Consider the following 19,513-nt stretch of genomic DNA (forward strand, 5'->3'; position numbering starts at 1 on the left):
CTCGTGACAGCAGCAGCCTTGGAACTGTCCAAATGAGTTTCTATCACTTATTCAACATTCTTAATTAGCTGCACATCAGCCAACCACGCACATCAAAAAATCGCTGTACTGTTCATTTCACTTGCTGATGCAGAACCATGGAGGAGCAGTATGCCAGGGAAGTCATATCTCTTCTAGAAAGAACCACATGCATTTTTAAGTAATTGTGAGAAAGTTTGCAATTCAGTTTACCACTAGTCACACTCAACACAGGATTGACCTGCTGTTAAAGTTTTTCATTAATTTTGATCATCACATTCAAACTCTTCCTCATGCACTCTTCTGTTATTCTATATTGCTTTGGTTTGTCTTCCAAAAGACCTTTAGCAGTAGATTGAATGTTTTCAGTACCTTAGATATTATAAAGTTGTAGGAATTTCCTGAATTGAGCCCCTGTTTGGTCACTTCTTGGCAGCTGGGGTTGTGACAGGAGTCAGCAGAGTTCTCCACGAGCGAGGAGGGAGCAAAAAGTCCAATTCCTTGGGAAGATTTTTTCCTGCAGTGTCCCTCGGGAGAAGTTAAACTTTTCATTTCCAGCTCTAGTAAACGCAGCCATGACGTGAGTGTTTGAAGAGAGAAGCCCTGCAGTGATGCAGGCAGAGCACAGGAAGGGCAAAGGGCTTGGAGACAGGGCTGGCAGAAAGTTATTGTGTCATCCACTGTGCAGCCAGGAGATATGGGGCAAAGAAAGGTAAATTTAAGTCCATACACATGGAGAAATTCTGTCTCCAAGAGTGCCCTATTAGAAGAAGTTCTACATGCACAATGGGGAATAAAAGCCACAAAGTAGTGATTTCTGCATCTTAATTTTTAGTGTATTATGTGGTTTTTTTTTTTTCCTTTGGTTGAGGGTTTTTTTTTTATTTACTGCATATGTACTGAAATATGTGTGTACTATCTAATATGCTGTTTCTCTCAAAACAGTAATTTAACATGAATCTCATTAAAGCCCTTCTTCCTGAGCAGATAGACAAAATGCTAATGTATTTTTAATGAGGTAAGGTGATTTCTTGCTGTGAAAATGGGCCAAGACCTGTAGAAACACCATTTTCTTTCTACCCAATGAGGATAATGATGAGTTTTTAGCAATGCATCATTGTCCTATTTGCTCCTAAGGATGACCTAGTGAGCTATATATAAGAACTAGGGACTCCTCTGCCAATAAAAAATTCATTATTGCCCTTCTGAAATTGAATTGTTTCATTGTTTGAATTGCTGTAAAGCCATTATCATAAATTTCCACAAGATTGTTTGAATTACAGATTACAGTTTTGACATGTTTCTTTTTTTTTTTTTCTTTTTTTTTTTTTTTTTTTTTTTTAATTCAGGTTTCCCAGCTGTTGTTGCTGGTCCCATTCAAAAGAATTCCCACCAAAAGTGGGAGGCATTTATTTTTAGGAGGGTTTACTGTCCTCTCAGTAATTTCTTGTGGTTGGTCTGACTCTTTCTTTCTTAAAAAAAATCTTTTTGTCATTCTGAAGAAACTTCTTAGGAAATACAGAATCTCTCACTTAGCAATTTTATTTCTAAAAGGTAATAATAAAATAATTTTTTTAATTTCCTGGTTTTGAGGGAATCCTTGTTTTTTGTCCCCCCTTGAGGGAAGTATGGAAAAGAGTCAAAAAGAGCATGAAGAGTGTTTCTCAAAGCACAGCGTCTCAGAATTTTTAGAAAATAAACCCAGAATACTGAAAAAATATGTGAAATGCAATTTCTGAGATATAGACATTTCACCGCAAGGAATAAAAACAAAACAAACAAACAAAAAGACAGGAAGTAAATTTTACTCTTTATCCAAACCATTTAAAACCTCTTTGGTGCCACTTAACACAGAGCACTGGGTACCTTGGGAAATTTCTGGTGTCTTTGTATATTTGACACTTCAGATTGTATTAAAATGAGACAGTGACAAAAACATTCACGATTTTGTGTATTTTCACATTATGCTGAGGTATTTCAAGTTTTATTCCCTGAATTAATTAAATTACTCTCTGACATTTGTATATTATTATTACAATGATCCTTAACATTTTGGTTCGACTTTTCTTTGCTTTTTGCATTTTAGTCATGCTAACAGGTATGACAGACCTGTTGCAGGTTTGTTTTAAATTTGTCTGTGGGGACTATAGTCTTTTACACTAAATAAATTCCATGTGTTTCTTATTGCCTTCCTAATTTTTAATTTATGATCATCATTGGATTTATATCTATATTCAGCAAATTTGAAGTTCTGAAGTACAGAACTGTCTAATTTTATACAAGGCATTGGGGAAGTTCAATTTTATGTAAAATCTCTGCTTTTGGCCATAACATAAGCAGATAGTTTTGAGGAAAAGATATACTTTTACCAGTAGGCAGCTAAATTAATATCTAAATGGTTAATGTATGTTGCATACAAAAAAAAAAAAATACATCTGGGACAACCTTGGAAGCTATTTTCTTTTCATTTCCTAATTGTAGAAAAATTGAATCCATAAGATAATGATTGACTCCAAATTGAACTTCAACGAGTTGCAAGAGTAATTTGTGAATTATTGGCACTTAGGTTTATTCCATGTAGGACTTCTTGTGGAAACAGATATTTTTAGAAATATCTGAGGCCATTATTATTACATTGGCAATAACAAATACTGATCTAAGTGTGCAAGATCCTAGACAAAGACAAGGGAACTTTTTAATGAGCATTCAATTTCAATGAATGGAGATTAGTTTTTAAGAAAATTGAGCAGTGCCATCTTTTGTTGGAAGAGACTAACTGCAACACTCAAGTGAGAATATTCGGATCAGTTTTGATTTGTGTACACAAATTTCAGTCAGTTCTGTTTATCACTAATAGGACAGACCTTTTTTATTGCTAAACACAAGAAAGAGCATTTGCTGCATTTGGTGAATTTTTGCTGAGAAGAATTCAAGAACAAACACCATCACAAACAAAAGTCAAGACCTACCATTATACCAGACAGATATCCTCCTGTAAATGAAAACATTCAGGTCAAATCCATAAGAATAGGTTATGTGTTTTTTACAATAAAGACAACACATTCAAGTTTGCTGCAGCTGATGTTTTTAAGAAAGGGAAATAAAAGCATCTACCTGTAACATTTACTGCTGTTGAATCACACTTTTCTGAGAGGAGAAATCAAGTCAAGGCTGGTCAGAAGGTCTTGAATTTCTGTTGGGTAGCTCAGAGAGGAAAGAGTAAAAATAGCAAAGAGAAAAATAGCAGGTGAAGAACATAAAAACACAGAAAATTTCTCACCTCTGGTTTTACCCATTGTGTGTATTGGTGACTTAGCAAGGACTGGTGCTTTATGAGCAAAGCAGTTTTTAACAAGTAGCTCTGTGAAATTTCGTAGTGCCTTTCAAAACTGGGAGTCCTGGATTTTTATCAATTCTATCAATTCTTCATTTCCTTAAGTGTAAAGACATGTCACATCCATACCTATTATTTCTTATCTATTTTTGGGAATTTTTACTTTTTATAATACTCCTGGGAGTTCTTTCTGTAACTTTTGAAGCTGGTCAAACCAGGACTCCTAAATCTGGATTTAGGATATCAGTCTTTTGCTGGAGGTGAACAGTAGATTATCTACAGGCCTTTGCAGTTTGATGTCAGTACCTCAGCAGGAGAAGAAGAATAGAAGAAGAAGAAGATTATTCTTCAAAAAGGAGAATAGGAAAAATGTGCACATTTACATGATCTATGAAATGGATTCATAGTACATACCCTGCACTACAGGAAGTTCCTTCCTTCCCACCATAAAGGAAATTCCCACATGGAAGTGCAAGATGATGGAAAATGCTTGTGAGAGACGGAAAGAAGTGAATATGCCAGAATAGGGGAGAACCCTCCTCCTAGGCTTAAACCATCCTTTCACATGAACATCCCATATTCCAATATAGAAAATGACTCCAGTAGATACAGTGATTTTTCCTGAACTGGTAGAACTGCCACCAGCCATATCACAAACTGCAGTAGGAAGCCCAAAACTTGGATCATCCTCAGCATCTGGAGCTGTAGAAACTCCTGTACATTGTCCGTGCACATGCTACCTGAGCTTGACCACTGCACATATCTGAACTGACAGCCACAACACTCTTGCTCTACCCAAGCCCCAGATGATCTCATTTTTTTTGATTTTTTTTCTTCAAGGGAATATCCAAATCTTTACTAGAGACATGTCACTTTTTTACAAACAAAATTTTTTCACAAACCACTATCAATACTTTAATATAAAATGTATTTTCTCTTGGTGACTCTAAATTTACTTTCTAACTTACAGGTCTTGCCACACATTGTTGAAACTGTATTATTTAGTTCTTTAGAAATGGTCTATTTCCTTTAAAAATGATAGAATCAAACCATTATTTTGATTTATATTTGCACATATAAATATATGTGCATATATACACATATGTATATATATACACATATGATATACACAAATATAATATTTAATATACATGTATGTATACATATATATGTATTATATGTATTGTAATTATCCATAATTATAAGAAAAATTATTCATCATTTATAAGACTAATAACTAACACTATAAGACACTTATATTTTTATCTGTCAAGGCCCCAGATTTAGTTATATTCCAGTAGCTTGTATGAAAGATATTTGGAAAGTGCATTATTTGCCACACAGCTCATCTTGTAAAAGAAATAAATCTTGTAAAAAAAAAATATATATCAGAGATATAATATTATTATAGCTCTGATAAATATAATATATCTAATAAATATATTTATTAGATAACAAAGATTCTCATAAGACCTAGACATATTATTCTTGCTTATTTCAAAATCAAAAATGCAATTTGTGGAATAAAAAGCTCTCCTTCTAATTCATTTTGATAAGAAATAACTTGATCCAATGTATTAATCAATAATTAATCATTAATATGTTCAATCAGTGAAATTATCATGTATATTTTATTCTTGGTTTTCCCAGCAGGCTTTGCTGATGGTTGTTTCAAAATCTCAAGGAATGAGCTGCAAAAGATTTCATTTGGCTGTTGGAGTAAAAACTTCAACAGCAAAATGTTGATGGGCACACCCCTATCAATCTCTGTGTCTCTTGTGGACAAAACTTGCTCACAAATTTTCACAACATGAAAATTATTCAGCAGCTTCATTCTGTGTCCTTAGTTCCTAGGATATATGAGCACTGAATTTGGAAAGACCTGAATGCCACTTTAATTTAAATTTTCTTTAAATAACATCTCTTATGGGTTTGGCCAAATCAGTGCTTTCATCAGTATTGGTACAACTCCACATCAACAGAATGCCCTGGGGTTTTTTTAACCAAAATAAACTTATTGGAGGTAGAATTTAACGCACTCAGACTTTCCAAGCAATTTTTGCATTAAATAGGGTGGTGGTGTTAGTGGTCTTTAATAACATAAACACATTTGAGGGATACAGGAAAAGTATTTTTGTCCACAGTCAATGGTCAACTAACCCAAAAAAAACCAAACAAGATAGAAACAAAAAAGGCAAGTTTGTGCACGGAATGTTCCTCTGTAGAGCAGGAAGAGTTATTTTCCTCTTCTATAAAAGAATAATCAAGTTCCAGGGGGAGAAAAGAAAAAAAGAAGAGCATGGTAAGAGCAAGGACCCCCAGCCCCCGCAAAAGTCTTGCACAGTTTTGGGGTAAATATGAGAATGGTGATGCCTTTCCTGCTGAAGTGAGTGACAGTGGGCACTACCCTCTTTGCATTGGTGGCTCTCAGATCAGATTTTCATGCAACAAAGCTTACATTATAGCTCCCAGCTGTAGTTTGTTAAAGGTTCCCAGAGTAACATCTTAAACTGAGAGAACATTTTGAGAATTTTTTTTCTTTTTTTATTTTAGAACTATAAACCCCATGTTTTTTGACACTGAATATGCTGAGATGTTTCTGCACAATGCAAAATCCTTCTTATAATAGCACATACATTAAAAAGCAGTAAAATCAACAACAACAACAAAAAGATAACATAAATCTCTTTTTCAACAATTCTAATGCATTCCCTTTCAGGACTGGAATTTCCAAACTATTCCTCCATATATACTGTTTTGAGAAGCCAAGCATATCCTACAGGGCTTCCAGATCATTCATGGTCTTGCTCTTTCCTCACTAAGTTCTTTTTCCCAAGTAATTAGGTGGTATCTGCTTAGATGCAGTAGACTACCCTCTGTCTCACGCATCCGTGCCTCATTTCCTCATTTAATGCTCTTTTCAGTCTTGTTATTTATTTTCTTTAATATTACACTTCCAGCTCTATAGCCAGATGAGTCACACTCATTGCCATCCACAACAGCACTCTCCAAGGCCTGTGAAACAATAAAGTAATTTATAAAACCTTTTCCACCAAAGTTATATACAGAGAATCTAACCTTTATTTTAGTGGCACTTAAATTATGACAAAGCTCCATTCAGAAAAGATTATTCATAATAAGAACTAGAAAAGCATAATGTATGTTAAATTATTTTTAAAAATTTAAAATAAATGAACCCACAACACCACAACATAATGGTGTGAGACACAGAAGCTTACAACCACAAACTCTTCTTCATTCAAAAACAGAAAAAAAAATATACTGAAAGTTTCAAAGTATTTTCCTTCCTTGCCATAGAAAAGGGGAGATGTAATTCTTAGAAATTTCTTCACTAAATACAGAATGACTGACTTATTTCATTGCAGCAGGAGAGCATTTTAAAATGTTGTCTCTCTGTATGCTATTCCCTGTTCAGCTATCATTATTCCACCTACATTTATTGCATTTTGCAATTAGAATTTGGGATAAGAAAGTAATTGTTCTTGTTACTTCCTGAAAGTGACATCAACAGAGACACAAAAAAATGTGTGTGGGATAAAAGAGAGGAGTTCTCTCCAACACTGCTTCTAGCACACAGAAAATGTTTCCAGCCAAGAATGAAGAGATGCAGAACTAAAATAAAGAAGAATATATCTACCTGTAAGAAAGGGAATGTCCTGTACTTTTTCCATGAAGAAAGTACCATTGTTTCAGTATAGAAACATGACTTGTGAAAGTATAATACATTCCTTTTTCTGCCATTTTAACCACAAGTTTCAGCACATTGATAACAAAAGGAATACACTGAAAAACTGTAATTTATTTATATTCATTTATATTCATATTCATTGCGGCCTGGCATGTTTACCTCTCCCAGCCTATCAAACATAAGACGAGCTGTCCTGGTTATATTTCTTATGTGAGAATGACACAAATGCTCAACAGCATTCCCATATTGAGGAAGGTATCTCTTAACTTGCTAGGAAAATAAAAATTGCTTAACAACAAAATAAAAGTTAATTCAGAATTCAGAGTCTAATGTTGTGTAGTTAATGAATTCTGTCAACTTGGGTTGAAAATAAGAACCTGAACAGACGAGTACTGCAGAAATTGAGAAAATACTTATTTTTGGTTTAATTAAAAAATATATATATATAAAACGTCCTTTATGTGGTATAAAAGCTGGAAATGAAATTCAGGAACTAGACTCCTACACTTCTAATCTGAAGTTTAGAACACATATAAAGTGAGAGTATTTTGTCAGAGCAAAACGATGACTACTTAAGCAACACAAAACCACTAAGAAATACCAACTGCAGTTTTGTCCATGGGAAGATCATTCCATTCACATTTAAGAAATATTTGTTTTCTTCAAAATTAAACTAGTGTTACATTCAAATTTAAATACCATAAATTTTCACTAGTTTAAAAAAAAAGAACCCAAACACAACAAAACATTAAAAGTATAATTTTAGTACCACTGCAATGCTATTAAAAATCAGAGCACATTTCATGCTTGCAGGGGATGAAGAAGGGGGACACATAATTTACACCACCCTAAAAATCTGCTTATAAATTGTGCCATGGGAACTACATAATATAGTTTTATTAACTTTTTTTCATACCTGCATATTTCTGGCAACCATGGAATGTTAAATGAAACATACACAATTTTCAGCCATCCTGTTTAGAAAATGGTATATTTTTGTAATATCCTATAAAAAGATAATTGTCTTTGGCTGTACACTGGCACTATTAACAAAGTCCTTCACAATAATTGTCCCCATTCTGTATTTTTCCCCAGAGCTGCAAATTCCATGAAATGCTCAGGAGTCAGGCAGCACTTTGGGGAAGGATGTTGTGGGGGTATCAGTGTTGGGTACATTCCCACAGAGCACAGCAAGCGTCAGGTGCACCCTCACCTGGCTGAGGCACCTGGGGGATGCCTTGGCCTAGAGCAGAGGCTGGACAGAGCTAAAGAACAAAGCAGGGATTGATTAAAAGGATCTCCTCCATGGATCCACCTTGGGCAGCACCAGAGCCCAGCCAGGGCTGCACCCAAGATGAACCAAAATGGTCCCAAAATGCACGAGCGCTCCCGGGGGCTCTCCCTGGGATCAGTTCTGCTCCATTGGCACCTTGGAGTTCATTGTCCCATTCCAGCTCCAGCCCAGGCAGTCCCATCCTGCTTGTTTTTCTCTCTCCAGCCCACGGTGTTTGTGCTCTTGGGGCTGAGATTTGGATCATTTGTCCTTGGTGCCCAGCTGGAGAAGGAATTGTTTTGTGTCCCTGCTCTGTGCAGAGAGGTCCCCATTCCCTCATGTGAAGCTCAGAAGTGCACACTAAAGCAGCACAGAATCTGAAAAATAGAAAAGCTAAAACCTGGGGCATCAGTGGAACAGTGATGTTGTCACCTTGCTGAGACATCTGTGGAATGGTGATGTTTTCAAAGACATTGCTCTTCTTGTCTTGCCAGCTTTGGAGAGAAACAGCTCTTTAGATTGGCAAATAAAGCAAGGGCTGCAAAAACCACGTGGGTGAAACTGATAGTGCCCCACTCAATGATTTAAAAATGGATCTGGATCCAAGGCTTATTTGCTCTTTTCTATCCAAGATAGTTTTATATTAAATATTGGTAATTCAAAATCAAACACTGACCTGTTTACTGGAGAAGCACCAGCAAGAAACAGCTTTATTTCAGCACTTGGATGATAATTCTGCAACCTCTTTAAGCTACTCAGCTCTTCCACCTTTGAGGAGCCTGCACTACTGTAATTTTACCCTGTGTTTGGAAATCTAACCATGTGGTAGGGCTCTGGGTAACTTCAGTCATTAAACTCTTATCAGAAGCACAAGAGTAGCAATAAAAAAAATTAAATAAATCTCAATTCAACATAAATAATTTACTTCTTTTTTCAAATATCATCCTTCACGGAATCTTTCTTCATATTGATGGTGCTGCCATTCTTGCTTCTTTCAGTTCAGACCTCATTATAGGGGTAGATGCTATTTCAGATTTCTGATGGTTTTGCTAATTTGCAGCAAGATTGAACTTAGTTAAACAAAGAAAAATAAAACGTTGCACAATAATATTTTCAAAATTCTCATATTTGAAACAAGTATTAAGAATATTAAGAATATGAGTATTTCATAGAAAGAAACTTGAGGATACATGCAATGGTCACAGAAGGGGAGAAGATACAGAATTGACTTTTTGGTAACAAGCATTCTAAGTAACTGTTCTTGTAGGACTTGATATAAAGCTGGGTTTTTTCCAAAATCATGTATGGTTCCATTTTCAAAATCTCTAGTCCTGCATCTCCCTGTGCTTTCTGTAGTGTTACAGAGACTTTAATGAATGATACACGAAGGGTTGTTTGGAGGTTGTGCTGTAGGGAAAAACTCTTCTGAGTCACCAGCAGTGCTCAACTGTAGACTCGTTAATTTGATTAAAAGCATGGCTTGTTACACGCTGCCTGGTTATGCAATTTTAAAGTATCACATAATCTGAGATCTCATTTACTGAACTTTTACTATTTTCATAACTTTTCAATTTAAACTGTTGCATTATTATATACTTTGCATCATCACATGTGCCACTGGTCATGCATGTTACACCTGCCCATTGCAAAACAATCCTTCTAGTGCCTACAAGGAATTTAATTCAGTTTTCAGCTCTTTGGCAGGGTTTGGAGTTATGGATCATTCAATACATGCATATATTACATAGCTTTGGCGCTGGGCCCACGTCACAGTTTTGAAAAACTCTATTCTACTTTGAAAAACTCAGCATAGAGAGTTTTTCATAACGTTAAAAAAAAAAAATCTTCTCTCCCTAAATAAACTAAAAAAACATTAAAAATAATAAACGAAATAAAATTTCTACATTTTATTTCTTTACATTATCAATACAAATTGTAAAAAAATTCTAAAAAAAATTACTTTAATTCTTACTACTTTTTCTTTCTTTTAATTACTATTAGTAAAATTTTCCTTATATCCTTTTAAAATTTTAAACCTACTTTACCTTTCTCCTAATCCTACCTCACAACAAAAAATAAATACACTGGTAATTAACCAACACCAAACCCACCATACTCATTAATACATTAACCAAAACATCTCAAAATTAATAAAATCTCAAATTAACAAACCAAAACCACTACAGCCCATCTCTGCATCCAGTTAAAAAGTAGTTACCTAACCCAAAAATACTGTTAATAAAGAAGCTTGTAAGAGAACTGAAACAATAATTTGAAACAAACTTCATTTCTCTTTTTTGGAAAGTAAATTCAAATAGGATGCAGGTAAAAAAACAATCTGAACAATTAGTTCCATAACTACTTTCCTGAATGCACTTCTTTCCCTGGTGGACAAAGTTATTAAGGTCACAGTGCTAAGATCATTCTTTCTATGAATTACTCAGTATTACAAACCACAAGGCAATCAGCAACAAGTAAAATATTATTCTGAATCATCTCAATAGATGCCACGTCAGTAGGTAGCAAATAAACCATTACAGCTGAAAAAACCCAAAAACCATTAGCCCTGCAAAGCCAACTCAGTTAACAGTTTCATCTTGTATTATTCTTCTATCAACCTTTATCACCATTTTTAGAAGGAATATGTAATGATTTCGGTCATGGCCAATCTGCTCTCTCTAGTGACTGCAGAAAGTTCATGTGTGTCATAAAAGATGCAGAAAACAGCTGAGATTAGTTATTTGTGGAGGTCTTGCTGACAGGCCTGTGTCTGACATGTCTGGGAAGCCTGTAATTAATTACCTTGCTCTCTCATATTGTGCTCCAGTTCTGCAGGAAATGCTTCCTAACTCACACTTCACTGGGAATATAGTGCTTACTAATTAGGACATGTGAATGACAGAGAAATTCTCAGCACTAGGGTGGGCTCCAGACCCTTTTTTATCTCAATTGCATGTAGTTCTCTCTCATAGACAAAAGCACCTGCTTTAGACACAGCAAATGCTCTTTCAAAGCTTGACATTTTTCCCAGTCACTGCAAAGTTGTATCCTGAAGGTAAAATAGGAAAATAATTTTTCACTCACTGTAGGTATCTTTTAGGCAAATTCTGAAAATTTAGAGACACAAACGTTCCACTAGTGTTGAAAAGGAAAATATAAAGTAAAAAACCCCATATTAACCAAGACCAAAGGAGCTAAAATAGAAAACAACTATTGCTGGTAAGGTTTTATTCTGAACATTGAGCTTAGCTCAGTGGATTCATCTGAAATATGCTACATGGGAAGTGACTATTACACTAGCTAAGAAGTCATCAGAGCTGTGAGCAGAATGGTTTACCTGGGATTTTGTTGTGAAATGTCATGAAGTCCAGTTTTAAAACCTGGGCCATCCATCCCCAATCTAGGCACTCAGCTGCCAAGAAAGAACACCACATGGAGGAGCCAGTGAATGCATCTTTCTGGAGCTGAGGCATTTTACATTTTCTAGTAAAAACACACATTCTTCTGCCTGAGCACTGCTTAACTTGCACAAAGAACAAACAAACATCTATCAAATAGTGCACGAGAAATTTAGCTAATGCCACATTAAGGCAAATATCTTACTGAGATGCATCTGAAAAAAGAAGCACAGTCATACAGCAACAGAAATGTCTAAATCACAGAGCTGAAAATAATTTTGAACCAAAGATGACACAGATTAACAAGTGTAATTCAACAGAGTGATATTACTCCTCTGTCCTGGCTCAGAACAGGTTGTTGTACATTCATCCAAATTAACTTGCTCCTTTCTTTGACATTGTGATGGACCTTTCATCTGCAGTTTCTCTGCGTTTCAACAAGACATAATCTTGTCTTTAAATGAGGGTGAGTTGAGCAGACAAGGTTGGAGAGATTCATCCTCATGGATCCTTAACTGAGTAGCATGCAAAGTCATGCACAATGCTGACCAAGTAATTAGTATTTGAAAATTTAGTGGTTTAGAAGTATTTTATCAACTGTTTCAATATACAACTACAAAATATTGTAATTCACAGGATTAAAAAAACCAAATCACCAGTTCTTTAATCTCCAGCTGGGCAAGGGAGGGATTGTCCTGCTCTGCCCTGAACTGGGGTGGCCTCACCTCAAGTCCTGAAGCAGTTTAGGGTGCCACAATATAAAAAAGGCATGAGGTTTTTAGAGAACATCCAAAGGAGGCCACACATGGTTATTAAATAGACAATCTTAACATTATGTATTGCTTTTATTTTAAACAGACTTTGTCCATGGAATCATGAATGATAAATCCAGCAGGAGGTCCCTCACCTGTACCATCATTGTGATTTTGCACCTGTAAATCATCCTGAGTTATGTAACATGCTTATTTTGAACTGCTCAGAGTTTACAAGTAGTTCTAGTTTACAAGGAGTTCTAAGTTTGCTCCAGAGAGCTCAGCCGAGATAGCTACCAAGCTGTCTGACAGCAGCTGGTTTCCTTTTGATTCCACTAGGCAGATTTCAATGATTCTTTTTTTCCCCCCTATTGCTGCTATAACTCTTAAGGAAGCATAGAGTTGACTTTTTCATCCAAAAAAAACCCTAGAAATTCACTTGCTCACCATTACTTGCAGTTGGACTACAATTGGATTGTTGATGGTCCCTTCCGACTGGAACTACTGAATTCTATTCTCTCCCATACTGTTCTTGAAAAAACTTATGGAGTTGTAGGAAACAACTGACAGGCCATATTGTTGCCCTGATTTTTAAATATGTTAAGTTTTCTTTTATAGTTATTTTGAAAGTTTTAAAGTTCTCATTAAACTTCTTTAGCCTTCTGATAATATTTACATATTTGAGAATCAGAGTTCCCACACCATTTCAGGTACAAACAGAATAGTTTACATATTTCTCTGTGGGTGGAGAGAAATGATTGATTGAGCTTTGGACCAGTGTGGCTGGAGAGGTGGTCATTCCATCCTCCAAATCCATGGTCACCTTTGGAATTCTATAAATACCAGGTGTTTGAATAAAACTGGCTCTTTTTCTATTTTGAACTTACCAAGTTTCTGTGTACTCATTTCATGTCCAATAGCGACACCATATCTAAAGGATGACTTGTAAAATATATCTAAAAACTGTCTAAAAAATATCTAAAAGCTGTCTTGGCTGGTTTCATTGAGACTAGAATTAAAAAGTTTTCCATATGTGGCGTCTTGCCTACCAGCAGGACATCAATTTGCCAGCTCCAAGAACAACATCTCTGCATTCCTCTCCACCACTGAGGGTTTCCCGTGCAACAACACATAAACTGCCTTTGGATTTTCTGGAAGAACAATACCAAAGTGAATGAAGAGCCTGTTGAGTTGACAGGACATCTAACAGCATAACACCCCTATGAAATCCAAGTCCTGTCATTGTGCATTTTACCCGTCACTCAAATTAACAAAGAATTCATCCCAGAAAAACTAATAAACAAACCCCAAAATAAATAATTTAGCAATAAATTCCCAATATTGCACAGGAAATAGCAGGAAGAGGAAAGGTTTGTTACTTGGAAAAGAACTAGTCCTTTCAAAACCAATTTCTAGAAGGCAGCAATTCTGTCATCAAAAGCTGGAGTAGTGAGTTAATGAACCAAAGAGAATCACTTTTCACTGGCTCTGGCTACTCTGTTTCTCAAAAGAAGCTTGGATGACTTCTTTTTCCTGGAAAGCAGTGGAAATGTGAAGTAGAAATCAGAAAATAGAAGTCTCAATTTCTAGGGTTGTTTTGTTTTTGTTTTTGTTTTTGTTTTGTTTTTTTTTAAGTTAATCAAAGTACCTGTTTGGGGAAAGAAAAAGGTTAATTGAATTTACTTTTTAGCAAAATTAGCATGCCAAGGGAAAAAAGTGTCCTCAGCTCATTTGTCATGAAACCTCGACCATCCAAGCAAAAAGGATCCCAAGATAAAAGTCTCACTAATGAAGAATATTGTAGAGAATACTGAATACTACATTTATCTATTTTTGAGAGAAAATATTTTGTTAAGCTGGAGGTGACTGGTCCTGGATAGAAAGACTTACAAAAGGAAAACTGCCTGGCATCAGAGAACCATGGCTTAGTATTTTTATTTACTTATATTTTGTTAGAATGAGCTTTGGCAAGGTTGCGTTTAGCACAGCTACATCCTTCTGGGCAAATTGCTGTACAAAATACATCTTGGAATAGAGAGATAATATTTTTTTAAAGACACAGATGACTTGGACTGGCTGAGTTCAAGAAGTATTTGGACAATGCCCTCAGGCACAGAATTTGTCTCATGGTCTTTAAGCATAATTCTACCAATAATGTTGAACTTTAATAGAAGACATTAATTAATGAACATTCAGAATTGTGAAGAAATAGGTATCTTTCCTAAAGAAATTATAAATTAATTAATAGTCACCTGTTATTAAATGAGGCATACTAACTTTTGGGAACATTGTATGTTTTAGATAGTTTATGTACATAAAACAAAGATCACAAAATGATGGAAATCATACATATATTTGTTATCACTGCAGCACTGTTCTTTCCAGAGTATCTCTGATTGTGTCAATGTTGTAAGACTTGACTTTTGGGTGAAAGAAGAAGCCTGTAACCAAAGACACCAGAGAATTCTTGAATTCTTACTTTTTTGGTGCATGCAGAGCCTCTATTTAAAGTCTCATACAAAAGGTTTCTATAGAAACCTGAAGGACTCAGCCAACTGGTGCTAAAAAGCTGGACCCTGAGACCTACACAAAACCCACAATAACATTCATCTGTTCCACTGGCTCCTGAAGTCACTGATCTCTATCCTGCTTCAGCATCCATCCTTTATGCACGCTATTGTACCTGACACTAGCGTCCTCCACCTTCGGAAACAAAACATTCTGGTAGCTGTTAAAAACATGGCTTTAATTTAATTTAAATTAATTGAAAGCTATCCCTGATCTCCTTTCTGGTATGTACTAGCTCCCAAGGACAGGTAGCATGAGCTGTACTTTTCTGAGGAGCCTTTTGTCCCATATAGAGTTATGCTTTAAACTGTTACTCCCTAAAAGAGCAAGTATTTTTGGTTGCTTCTGAAAGTCATATTTCCATAGTGATGCTGACAGAAATGTGCAATACATCATGCTAAGTGAAACTTAACTCACTATCACAGATACTGCTCCCAGCTACCATTTTAAACCCAGTCTGGAATATTATAAGTTCAAAACTCGTTTTGTTTGTTTTTTTTTTTCCCTGAACCCTATTTTAAGATTATGTTCATTATAAAGCATTCACTCTTAATTCTCAGCTTGTTCCCCATTTCTGGGGTTGGTTTGTTTCAGTAGCTGAAAGCAGTTAATGACTCATTTCAGGGTTCAGCTTGCTGAGGCTGCACTGGGATTGTCTTCGTCTTTCCTGTGTGGGGAAATAGTCCCTAACACTGCTGCAGCCCTACAACTGTACTTTCAGAATGCTTCTGAAAACATTCCCCACCCTTGGCACAATCTGTTTCCATCATTCTCGTTTTCTTACTCCAGATCCACCAGGATCCTCGTTGCTTAAACAGTTTTTCCCGTGCTTCTCTTCTAGATGTGCACCTTTTTTTGGTAGTCAGGGCTATGCAGAAATCCAGAGATACACTTCTATTAGGTCAGCAAATCTGAAAACTTACAGTGACCAGAAGGTGCAGCACAAGGAAGATAGAAGACAACTCCCCTCTGTCACTTGGGGCAGCTTTTCAGTGTGCTAGAGAGCACAACACACATTTCTTGTACCTATTCAGTGGGAGATGGCTCTTGCACAGAATATTTTTTTTTTTCCTGATAATATTCTCAGAACTGCAGATTCCTTCATTTCCCTACTTCTAATATTTCATGAGGTCTCAATTCATGTTGAAAAACATTTCAACAAGAACTTCTTTCCACTACACCCAGAAAAACCTGCAAGAATGAGAGAACTTCAAAGCCCAACAGCAATGGCAATGTTTAACAAAGAAACACCTTTCCAAGAGACATGGAGCATCCATTTCTCCCTGAGTTTGCAGAGCTACAATAATAGGACATACCAGAGATCCAATCCAAAAGATTATTCATACCATCGATGAACAACTCTCACAAATGCTATGGAGTTTGGGGCAAGTTTATCTTTGTAAAGAATTCATGACATTCCTCCTTTCAATCATCTCAGGTCCACCCACACTGACATTTCACAAGCCAAACTTCTGTAATACCTCTCAGCACAAGGCATTCTCTACACATCTGCTCAGGTCAACAGCAAATGTTCTTATTTTCTAGCCTGAAAAAAACCCCACCACCCCCCAGAAAAGACAAGAATATACTCCCTCATCCTTGTAATAAAGACAACTCAAGGTCATGATCAAGAAAAAAGGTTTTTATTCTCATCTTCTGTGATCCCCTCAGTTTGTGCAATACCTTCTTTCACAGAGTGCACAATACATTTCCAGCTGGAACTCTGAAACTCTTGCAAGTTCTTTTTCCCAGGGATAACCCAAATCAGACAGAAACAATATGACAGATATTCAATATCTTGGTCGATTTCCCATAGCAAAAATAGGGAGCTACCACCAGAGAATTTAACTCTTAATTATTTATAGACAACAAAACACAGTCTATTTCTTAAATTTTCAATTTACACCAACAACTACAAGGTGAGCTCTTCTCCTGTGATTATTTCAGATAAATATTACATTGGACTTTCTCCTGTATCTTAATCACCTGCTTTGCCTGGACCAGGCTGTGTTTTTTCAACAGTGCTGAACAGCTCTTCCTCCTAATTCTGAGGCAGCAGTTTGCTTTTCACATGGTTGGACTTCAGTGACATACTTCCCTTCCCAGAAAATGACAGGAAAGACGACCAGAGAGTTAGAGTTGCCAAGGAGATACATGTCTCCGCTGCAGACAAACTTGTCTCTGATATTTGCTATATTTGATGAGATGTATTCAATGTTGGAAAACTCCTCATAGAAACTACTGTGCTACTTATGCAAAATCATTAAACACACAAAAATACCCATATCACTATTTCTCTCTCCTTAGCATGATGCAATGCTAATTCACATTCACTGCTTCATCAAGAAAGTTGTTTTACAAGATTCTGTAAGTATTAAATGTATCATTCTCCAATTTACAGAATTTTGGTTTGGAAGTAAAGCCATTTGCTTGTAGCTTGCTACTGTTTCATGACATCAACTGTATTAAAATTAATTAATATTAAAATGAACTATTATCTCTAAACAAAGAAGAATCCATTACTGCAGTTGGATAAAATCCCTCATTAGCTTCTGAATTTTATTACTGTACCACTTCAGCACTGTGCAGACTTATTAATGAAAATTGCTTTCAAAAACCCACGTCAAAGAATGCTGAACAAGGATTTCAGAGCCTTTTAATTAATTTTTAATCTTTGTTCCTGAGTATGGAGCTGATGTCAATAAAATGTCCAGGAGGACTCTAATTTATTTTAAGAAAAAACGATCAGGTTTGTGCCAGTATTTGCTCCTAGGTATAGCTGAAATGTTTTATCTTAAACAGCCCAACAAAGCAGCTTCAGGCAACTCATCTCAAGTTAAAAATACCAGCTTTAGGAATGAAGTACAAAGAGAAAAAGTTCAGGAGACAAGAAAACAGGAGTGAAACAACAGAAAAACCTGTGCTCAAGATTCCAGTGTGCCATTATGATTTGTACCTATTCTTGCAAAACCCTTAAACACAGGTATGATTAAGAACTTAATTTCTAATTAATTCCACTGAAGGAAATAAAGCTGCTTTACATTCAGGACTCTTTTGAAGAAGTACAACATTGTTCTCAGAATATTAAGATCTCAGAGAATGCTGTTGAAGATGATAAATTATAATTTTTCTGGTGACATGGAGTAAGACCCACCCCACCCCCCCAAAAAAAGTACCCTCTCACAAATTTAAACCGAGACTTAAAAAAAATGCCTTTTTTTTTTTACAACTTAAAATAGATTTAAGGTGCAAATAAATTGAACACATTTAGATCACAGTCAGAGGAAGCAGTTAAATTCACTTGGAGAATCTAGTCAGACTTTTTTAATGTATCAAGAGATGCTTTGGGGAAAGGCTCTTTTCTGCTTTCAGAGGAGGCATTGCTCATATTTCTCTGCTAAATATCAGCACATGTACAACAGACTGCAGAATGACTGGTGCTGCTGAAAAAAGCTCTCAAAAAGGGGTCATAAAGAGAACAAGCATCAGATTTAAGGACAAAATCTCCTAAAAATAACATGCCTATATACAACATCACTACAGCAAAGGATAAACTGATAATTATAACAAAATTAAAATTGAGGTCCCCAGAAAGGAGCAAAATATGGACAAATTTAACATGCTAGAAAAAAAAAATAATCTCAGAAGTAACACATATCAGCAATGTTTTAGACTTTTTTTCTGAATATTCTGCCAGCAATAGTAGTATTTCTTTACTTTGCCTTATGAAGGAATGAATTAATTAATTGACTAATAATATTTCTTAAAATAAATTTTAAATGTATTAACTTCAGAATTAATTTACTTGCTGAATAGAGGTTAAACAAATTAAAATCCTCTTAGTTTTCCAAAACAAAATAACGCAATTAAAGTGAAAATACATCAATTTATTTAATATAAATCTTATTCTGTAGTCAAAATACTCTGTCATAAAACTAATATGATCTTTTAAGTTGGATAAAATTGGATACTCTGTTATCCAATCTTGCAATCTTCCTAATATTCAAAAAGAAGGCTTCTGCTGAAGATTGATGTAGACTAGAACCAGTATTTCCATCTTTTCCCTCTTGGAGAAGGAGCTTAGCAGAACAAGCTTCTCAAGAAGGAAGAACAACTCCAATAAAGCAGAATTTCCTGGGTGTCTTGCTGTATTACAGTTATCATTCCTGACAGAGGAGCAGCAGACTGAAGGCTGTGACTAAGGACAATTAATTTTAATTGTGGAAAATTAACCTTGTAATTTTCTAATAGTCCTCTAGCGAGGGATCAAATACAATTTGAAAGCATTGCTAATAAGATATTCTTAAGAAACATTTCAGGGAGATTCTATTGTAGAAGAGGATTCATGAAGGTGTAAACTACAGGAAAAAAAGAAAATAGAAAAGGAAATGCAATACTCCATAGTGCATCTGAACTTTGATACAAGAATGTAGGTGAAATTGAAAGATACCCATCTACATA

The sequence above is a fragment of the Taeniopygia guttata genome, chromosome 5 (assembly GCF_048771995.1).
Source record: "Taeniopygia guttata chromosome 5, bTaeGut7.mat, whole genome shotgun sequence".
In the NCBI taxonomy this organism is placed as follows: Eukaryota; Metazoa; Chordata; class Aves; order Passeriformes; family Estrildidae; genus Taeniopygia; species Taeniopygia guttata.